This window comes from Solanum lycopersicum, chromosome 9, assembly GCF_036512215.1.
Source record: "Solanum lycopersicum chromosome 9, SLM_r2.1".
In the NCBI taxonomy this organism is placed as follows: Eukaryota; Viridiplantae; Streptophyta; class Magnoliopsida; order Solanales; family Solanaceae; genus Solanum; species Solanum lycopersicum.
The window spans coordinates 61,838,920-61,847,068 of record NC_090808.1 but is presented as its reverse complement, the minus strand read 5'-3'; the positions used below and the strand labels follow the sequence as shown (position 1 = coordinate 61,847,068).

Sequence of the window (8,149 nt, the reverse complement as noted above, 5' to 3'; positions counted from 1 at the left end):
CCTTCCCCTCCACCCAAGAGAGGCACTCGAGGCTCACGGCCCCGAGGTACCCCTCCACCCCCCCCCCCTTCCCCTCCACCCAAGAGAGGCACTCGAGGCTCACGGCCCCGAGGTACCCCTCCACCCCCCCCCTTCCCCTCCCCCCAAGAGAGGCACTCGAGGCTCACGGCCCCGAGGTACCCCTCCACCCCCCCCCCCTTCCCCTCCCCCCAAGAGAGGCACTCGAGGCTCACGGCCCCGAGGTACCCCTCCACCCCCCCCCCCTTCCCCTCCCCCCAAGAGAGGCACTCGAGGCTCACGGCCCCGAGGTACCCCTCCACCCCCCCCCCTTCCCCTCCCCCCAAGAGAGGCACTCGAGGCTCACGGCCCCGAGGTACCCCTCCACCCCCCCTTCCCCTCCCCCCAAGAGAGGCACTCGAGGCTCACGGCCCCGAGGTACCCCTCCACCCCCCCCCCCCTTCCCCTCCCCCCAAGAGAGGCACTCGAGGCTCACGGCCCCGAGGTACCCCTCCACCCCCCCCCCTTCCCCTCCCCCCAAGAGAGGCACTCGAGGCTCACGGCCCCGAGGTACCCCTCTACCCCCCCCCCCAAGAGAGGCACTCGAGGCTCACGGCCCCGAGGTACCCCTCTACCCCCCCCCCCCTAGAGAGGCACTCGAGGCTCACGGCCCTGAGGTACCCCTCTACCCCCCCCCCCCCCTAGAGAGGCACTCGAGGCTCACGGCCCCGAGGTACCCCTCTACCCCCCCCCCCTTCCCCCCCCAGAGAGGCACTCGAGGCTCACGGCCCCGAGGTACCCCTCTACCCCCCCCCCCCCTTCCCCCCAGAGAGGCACTCGAGGGATTTTAAGAGACTACCAGGCAACATATAGTCTATGCTTTTACCATTCCCTTAGGCATAGGAACTAACAACCAAGCAAAAATTCAAGCAGCTTTACATGAGGTTTATTGGTGTCTTCAGCTGGATATGCAGCAGTTCATACGGAGCTTTAAAATGTAAGATTGACCAGCTAGAACTTCTTCCAGGTTAGACACATATATAGGGAGGCAAAGTGTACAGCACACTACCTCTCTAAATCGAGCCACACTTGATACCATTCAGCACTTATATACTCATCAACAACTACCTATAGTAGCCAAATTCACCAACAGGTACCTCTACATCTGCATGTCATATATATTAATTATTCTCTACTCACTTGTATACTTTGACAATATATATATAGGCAAATGATCAAACAACTCATCAAGATACATGGCTGGTACGTATATTATTATATATATTAATGTCATTTTACAAGAATCTACATGGTATATATTAAAAATGTTGTGGTTTGATTGTATATACAATTTGAATGAACCGCCAGTCCTACCACCACAAGAGCCTACTACTTACAAGTGTGTCTCGTTCTTCAAATAACAGAGTTCATTATGGTCTTATATTAACAAGAATCAATTATTCAATTTGACACAACTGTTGGTCACATATAGTAAAAAAACAAAGCCAGTCAAATGGGTGTACAGACAAATAAGACTCGAAAATGCAGCAAGATAACTAAAAGACAAACATTCAAGGTCAATATCCAAATACCAAAAGCTTTTATGTTCAGTTTATCCATGAAAAATCAAATACTAAACAAAAGTAGAAACATCAAAAGCTGAGAAAATGGGACTTATCACCCCTTTCCAACTGAAGGCAATCTACTACTTCACCAAAAGTGCAAATATACTGTAACCCTGAGAGCCTACTCGGCTAAAAGTAGCCACCAGAACTATAAGGAAATGATTCAATACCGTGTTTTGTCCAAGAGGAGCCTAAGAGCCAACTGATCGAGTGTCAAGCATTCACCACCAGCCTTCTCAATCCTTGCCCTGACTGTCATTGTGAACCTCAAAGCACACACCTTCAATTCTGGAACCTCATAAGCCCAAACATTGTCGGTAACTAGTACCCACAAGGACAACAGTCTAATCGTCCTGATAAGCAAATATCAAAACCATCACTTCAATCACAAACATAATAAGATATACGTCTTAATCAACAAAACAAAACACAAAAAAAATCCCTAAACACTATACCTTTCCTTCGGCATAAAAAATCAGCCTCAAGAAAGGAAGTGGAGGCTTGTTAATCTTGCTCATGAAGAGCCTCCTAAGAATCACCTTATTGAACTTGCTTCCGGTCCTCCTTGCCAAACAATATTGTGTGTTTCTTTTCATGGAATACTTACAAGGAGCAAGACCCAATTAACTGAATGTAAGATGCACCACTGACTTTCAGAGTACCCACATCATCACCAAACTGAATCTCAAGATGCCTACCATTGAGTTTCAGATGCACCATTTGCATTATGAAGGGAATGAAAAAGGGTTTAATTCAAAAAGAAGATGCAGAAATTGCCTCTTCCATCTTTCTCAATGGAGGGAATGAAAATGGGTTTAATTCGAAAAGAAGATGCAGAAATTGCCTCTTCCATCTTTCTCAATGAAGGGAATGAAAATGGGTTTAATTCGAAAAGAAGATGCAGAAGTTGCCTCTTCCATCTTTCTCAATGAAGGGAATGAAAATGGGTTTAATTCGAAAAGAAGATGCAGAAATTCCCTCTTCCATCTTTCTCAATGAAGCGAATGAAAATGGGTTTAATTCGAAATTTGAACATACCAGAAATAATCAACAAATTGATGAACTCAGCCGTCTGATCTTGGCCTCGTACGGAAGCGCAAGGCTTTGAGAATATTGTGAACGTTGCACTGTATTGGTTTCTTGAAGAAGATGACGAAGGTCTGGTATGTTTAATTTGAATTTTATAGAGAATATTGTGAACGTTGGGGGAAATGAAGTGGGATCTGAAAGTTAAAAAGAGTTTAAAATGAGGTAGTAATATTACAATTAAAGGGGTTTTATTTCAAATTACCAATTAAAATTAACAACATAGCTAAATTCAATTACATTACAAGATTATTTCTTAACAAAATGCAATAGTTTGTTTATTTATAATTAGTTTGAAAATATAATCTACAAAATATTAGAATGAACTTTTTCTAGACGATTTTTGAATATTCAGAAAATTTATTAATTATATACATGATTATATAAAAAAATATATATTATTTAAAAATTATAAAAAGTGACAAAATTATTTTAAAATAACTTGAATATACAATAAATTTTACAAATCAATTATTTCTAATCGTCTGTAATTAAAGAAACTCGATAATTAATTTACACTGTAGAGGATTAAAATTGGATGTCAAAATAAGATAAAATGTTCTTTAACTACAGGTTTTTTAGTTCCCTATTTTTACTTCTAAATTAAAAATGAAACTTCACAGTAAAAAAGTATTGCTAATGTGACTAATTGAAATCAAATTTCATTTCATATAGTTACATAATTATTTAACACTCTAAGGTGTTCAAAATTTACGATAGATTCTAAGTGAGTTGAATCTCTTTTCCATTGAATATTTCCACGACCCTTTGAGACTCTAGAAAATAGATAATTTCCCTCTCTCAAGAACACATACGAGATTCGTCCTACAAATAAGTATTCATTGATAAGATCGTAACATTTTGGTCAAAAATAAGTTGGGAGCATGTATCACCAAAAATTCATGAACTATAACATACAAAAATCAGTAACTTTATTTTTTTCGCATTGGGGCTCGTTTAAACATGAAATGCGTCTCTCTGCCCCTCAAGATCAATTCACACCATTAATAAGGTCGTAACAGACGTCCATTAAAAATTTTAGCAAAAAACAAGTCGACATCACGTATCACAAAATATACATGGATAATAGCACATGAAAATAGGTAAAATTTAATTTTTCGCATTAGAGCTTATTTGAACTTGAAAATGCGTTCGTTTGCCCCTTGGGACCAACTCACGCATTAATAAGATCTTAACGGACGTCCATGAAAATGTTGGTCAAAGACATATCGAGATCACGTATCACTTAAAATTCATGTACTAGCACACAAAATTTGATAAATTTTATTTTTTCACATTGGGCTCGTTCTAACTTAGAAATGCATTGTTTGCCCCTTTAGAACAACTCACGCCACTAATAAGAGCATGCATCCTTCTTCAACTTCTTCAAACTCATATTTTTCATGAATTATGGATTGTTTCTTTATTTTGATCTATTTGCAATAAAATCTTCGTTGTCAGATTCAAATATACGACATATATTATCATTAATGGTTGAGAGCTATTTGGATAATCTAAATACTAAAAGATGGAGCATCATCCATATGAATCGAAAGTTTATAGATTAAAAATTTTTAAAAAAATTAATAAAAATTGACACCGATGAACTTGAAAGAAAAAAAGGAGGAAGAAGATGATGAATAAGAACTCGATAAACAAATCATTCTGAATGCATAACTGTCTTTGGCAGTATCTACTTTCTCTGTATCAAAGAGGTTGAAAGATTGAACTTTTTGGTGGTGCAACGGTTGGAAAGACGTTGCTTACTATGGAGCATATTAACAATGTTGCACTAGGAGTAAAAAAGAATCTTCATGTATTCTTAATCTTTAATCCTAAGTTTTATATTCACTTCTCGACTTCGTTCCAGCTTCATAGAGTGCCTTTGGGTACAAGGTGTGTGTATGTGGAAGAACCTACATTAATAGCAACTGAGGGATCATATATTATAGTATATTGTGTTACAATTGAATGAATGGACACACTTGAAGTTTACATAAGTAGCATACCCATGCATTTGAGGGGGGGGAGGGGAAGGAACCGGTATTATTTATGCAAAATGTCCCAGATGTAGCAATAGACAATTCCCAGTTCCTAATTTACTATAGGCACTTTTGAGGAGAAATGTGGAATCTTTGTTAGAATACCTTATTTTATCTAATTTTTAAAAAGTTACTGACAACTGCTAGAAGGAAATGAAGAACTGAAAATATCCATTGAACTATCAGAAAACAGACTTCTTGATTAATCTTAAAATTAAAGCTCGGATGAGGTGTGCTCACCTAAATAGATTTTCATTTTTAAGCTTATAAAATGCTGGGGTAAGAGTTATGTCAAAGCTGGACATGGCATAATCTTATTTTGTGATTCTGCTGCTTTGCATGTCTCATTTATGTGCCAGCGATGCAAGGCTGAAGGCTAGAATATGCCTGCGCATCAGGGAGAAGGGAAAAGAAAGGACGTCAAAAGTTGTTATCCTGATAACTTCCAGATGGAGAGCCTATTCCCCTTGTTGTAACAGGGAATTATCTCACTATAGTGTATGGGTGTCCAAGACAGATAAGGGAGGATCAACAATCATCTTCAGTTTTTAAAAATAATTTTAATTGCCATCTTAAGTATAAGCTGGCAATCGACCAAGAAAGAGGAAGTATCTTTGCGGAAGGACATGATCGAGAAGCATATGATAACTTTAACTTGTCAACTATGGGTTGTTGCAACAATATACATTTGAAATATCTACCTGTGATTGACAACTTGAAACTTGTCGCACAGGCTATTTGGCCAATCATTGATTTTGATTTGACTTGATATCTCATTTAAAGAGAAATGAATCTAGAAATTAGTTTTGTGCATGTTTTTGGTTCACAGCTTAGAAGAACTTTGGAGTTGAAGAATAGCTAGTATGAGATCAATTGTGAAAAGAATATGATTGCATATTCAGTGTTTAACTACCGAAAACAAATATCTTAACGATTTTGCTTGAATAATTTTCTTATTTGCCCTTTACCTTTTTGTTCGATGAGCAGGTTAAGCAGAAGCGAAAAGGATCAAAGAGAATGTTGTTACCTAACATGAAAGGGAAAGAAGTGAGCAACTGAATTGTAATCGACTCTGATAATAAGCACTTTATTTTAGCACTCTTATCTATGCAGCTTTAAGATTTTTGTGGATGTGGATTCACAAAATGTGAAAAGCATTGTGCATTATGTTGTTATTTATTTCCAACGAGAGTTAACTTGTTTTGGGGAAGATATATGTAGAAACTTAGGAGAGCATTTTTAAAATACATTTTCGAGACAAAAATCTGTTACTTGTCTCATAAAAGCTACTGATGCTAAGGATTATCTCCAAGTTGCTTAAATTGGTGTGGTGTATCAAAGATGATGTGCTTCTATGAGTTCTTGGTCTGATCATATGTGTTTTAAACTTCTATCAAATTCAAATTTTCATGCGTTATGACACTAATTAGCTTTTAAACCATTCTGTTATGACAATCATGATGTTTAATATGTAAATAAGTCGACATATTTCATTCTTTATAGATCTAGTTTGTAAGAGTTATCCGTAATATTTATTTTGGTGCTAAATGGACTATCAACTGTGACCTACAATCAACTTCTACATCTTTGATGTTGTTATTTAGCAATAAAGTGCTCTGTATTTATTTATGACGTTCATTATATGTCATATCAAGTTGAAATCGACTTTTGTGTGTGTGTGTAGTCTGCAGTGCAGTACATGCAGAGTACATTGATCCATGTGATTGTGTGAGTGCAGGACGTAGTTTTACTAGCCATCAATTAAGTAAACTCGCTAGTTCTCATATTCTGCTGAATTCCTTAGTATTCTATGTTTTTAGTTATTGATTTTTGTTAATGGTAAAGTAGTAATTCATGCCTTTGATGAGAAAGTGAGAACATATACAACTTAGAGAAGCTTTGGAGTACATATGCATCAAATCAGGACCAGGTATATCATTTTTTAGTTCCTTGTCAATTGTTAATTACTTTCGGCTGAATAATCTGACATGTCACATAATAAAGGTTCACATATTTTTTATGCAAAGGATTTGGACAATTTTATAGTTAAAGATATATTCTTTTTATTAGGAAGATATATGTAGTTTTTATGGAAACAATTATGGATTTTGCACTACAAAATTTATATGAAGTATTTTAGGATAAATGTGCAACGCACGTTCCTAAATCTAGCATATATATAAATATAAGAGAACCATCGGCTCGTCTATGTGGCACCACCACAAACAAGAATGCTCCATTAAATTTATCTATTATCATAACTAGCCTTTCCCTTTCATGAAAAGTTGTGACTTTATGAAAAGTTGCTATTTTTATGAAAAGTTACGATCTTTAGGAAGAGCTACGACTTTTATGAAGAGTTGACACTTTAATGAATAGTTGTGATTTTTATGTAAGGTAGTGACCTACACTTTGTTTAATATAATTAGAGGGATTTTCTGTTACTACTATTTGTAGGTTTTTTTCGTTGTAGGGTAGTCAAATCAAATACATTGTTCATGCTTCTTATGAAGTTTGTTTCATTCCTTAAAGTTTTATTCCTCCTACTTCATGGAGATTAATCTTTACTATAAGTCATAGTTATAAATGTAACTATGACAATTTCTTTTTACTATCTTTGTGACCTTTTTAAAACTTTGATACAAATTTCAGCAAGGATGATTGAAAATCGATCTTCTCTTTCTTCCCTTCCTACAGTTTTCTTCATATAAACAAAGAAAAATAATTTTAATGGTAATGTGACATTACTACCCTTACACCTCTCAGTCCACAACTAATAAAACTATTGATATGGTTCAATTCATTATATTTGATTATTTAATAACAAAATATTTATTTCTGCCACTATTATTTGTGAGGGGTTTTCGCTATATGGGAATTGAATTTAAAGACTTTAATTAAGCTTCTAATTGTGTTTCATTCCTCAAAGTTTTCTTCCTTCTATCTAATGAAGCTTAATCTTTTACCGTAAGTCATGTATCTATTGAATATTTTTTTCGATTTGTGTCTTTTTTTTATTCTGTTAAAAATTTCAATAAGGATGATTGAAAATTTATCTTCTATTTTATCTCTTTCTATAGTTTTATTCGTATACTTTTTGAGAAATTTCTTGTGGGTTGTGCTATATTTGATAGCACAAAAAACAATAAATATGTGATAACTAATACGCAATAAATAGTGAAGTTTGTTAAAAGAACCAAATAGATTGCTCTCTTCTTTGCCACAGTTAGTATATTATTTTGATTGTTCATTCTTAAGTACACACATTTTATATGTCATTGCACCCTTCCTAGAATATTAGTAGACAACTAGTTTACTTCTTTTATCGCATGTTAACTAATTTCTCATATCTACTCTTTTTAGGCATAATAAGAGGCCAAGTTTCGAAACTAATAAATG

At 36.5% G+C, this 8,149-nt stretch overlaps 1 long non-coding RNA gene across 1 annotated transcript; it reads right to left on the bottom strand.

Moving 5' to 3' along the window:
- Positions 1 to 834: 834 nt before the first annotated feature.
- On the bottom strand, positions 835 to 2,838 carry LOC101261652 (uncharacterized). Its single transcript, XR_002028501.3, has 3 exons — positions 2,078 to 2,838; positions 1,793 to 1,975; positions 835 to 1,162 (listed from the first exon to the last, which is right to left on the bottom strand). It is a non-coding gene; the product is annotated as an uncharacterized lncRNA (long non-coding RNA).
- Positions 2,839 to 8,149: the final 5,311 nt, after the last annotated feature.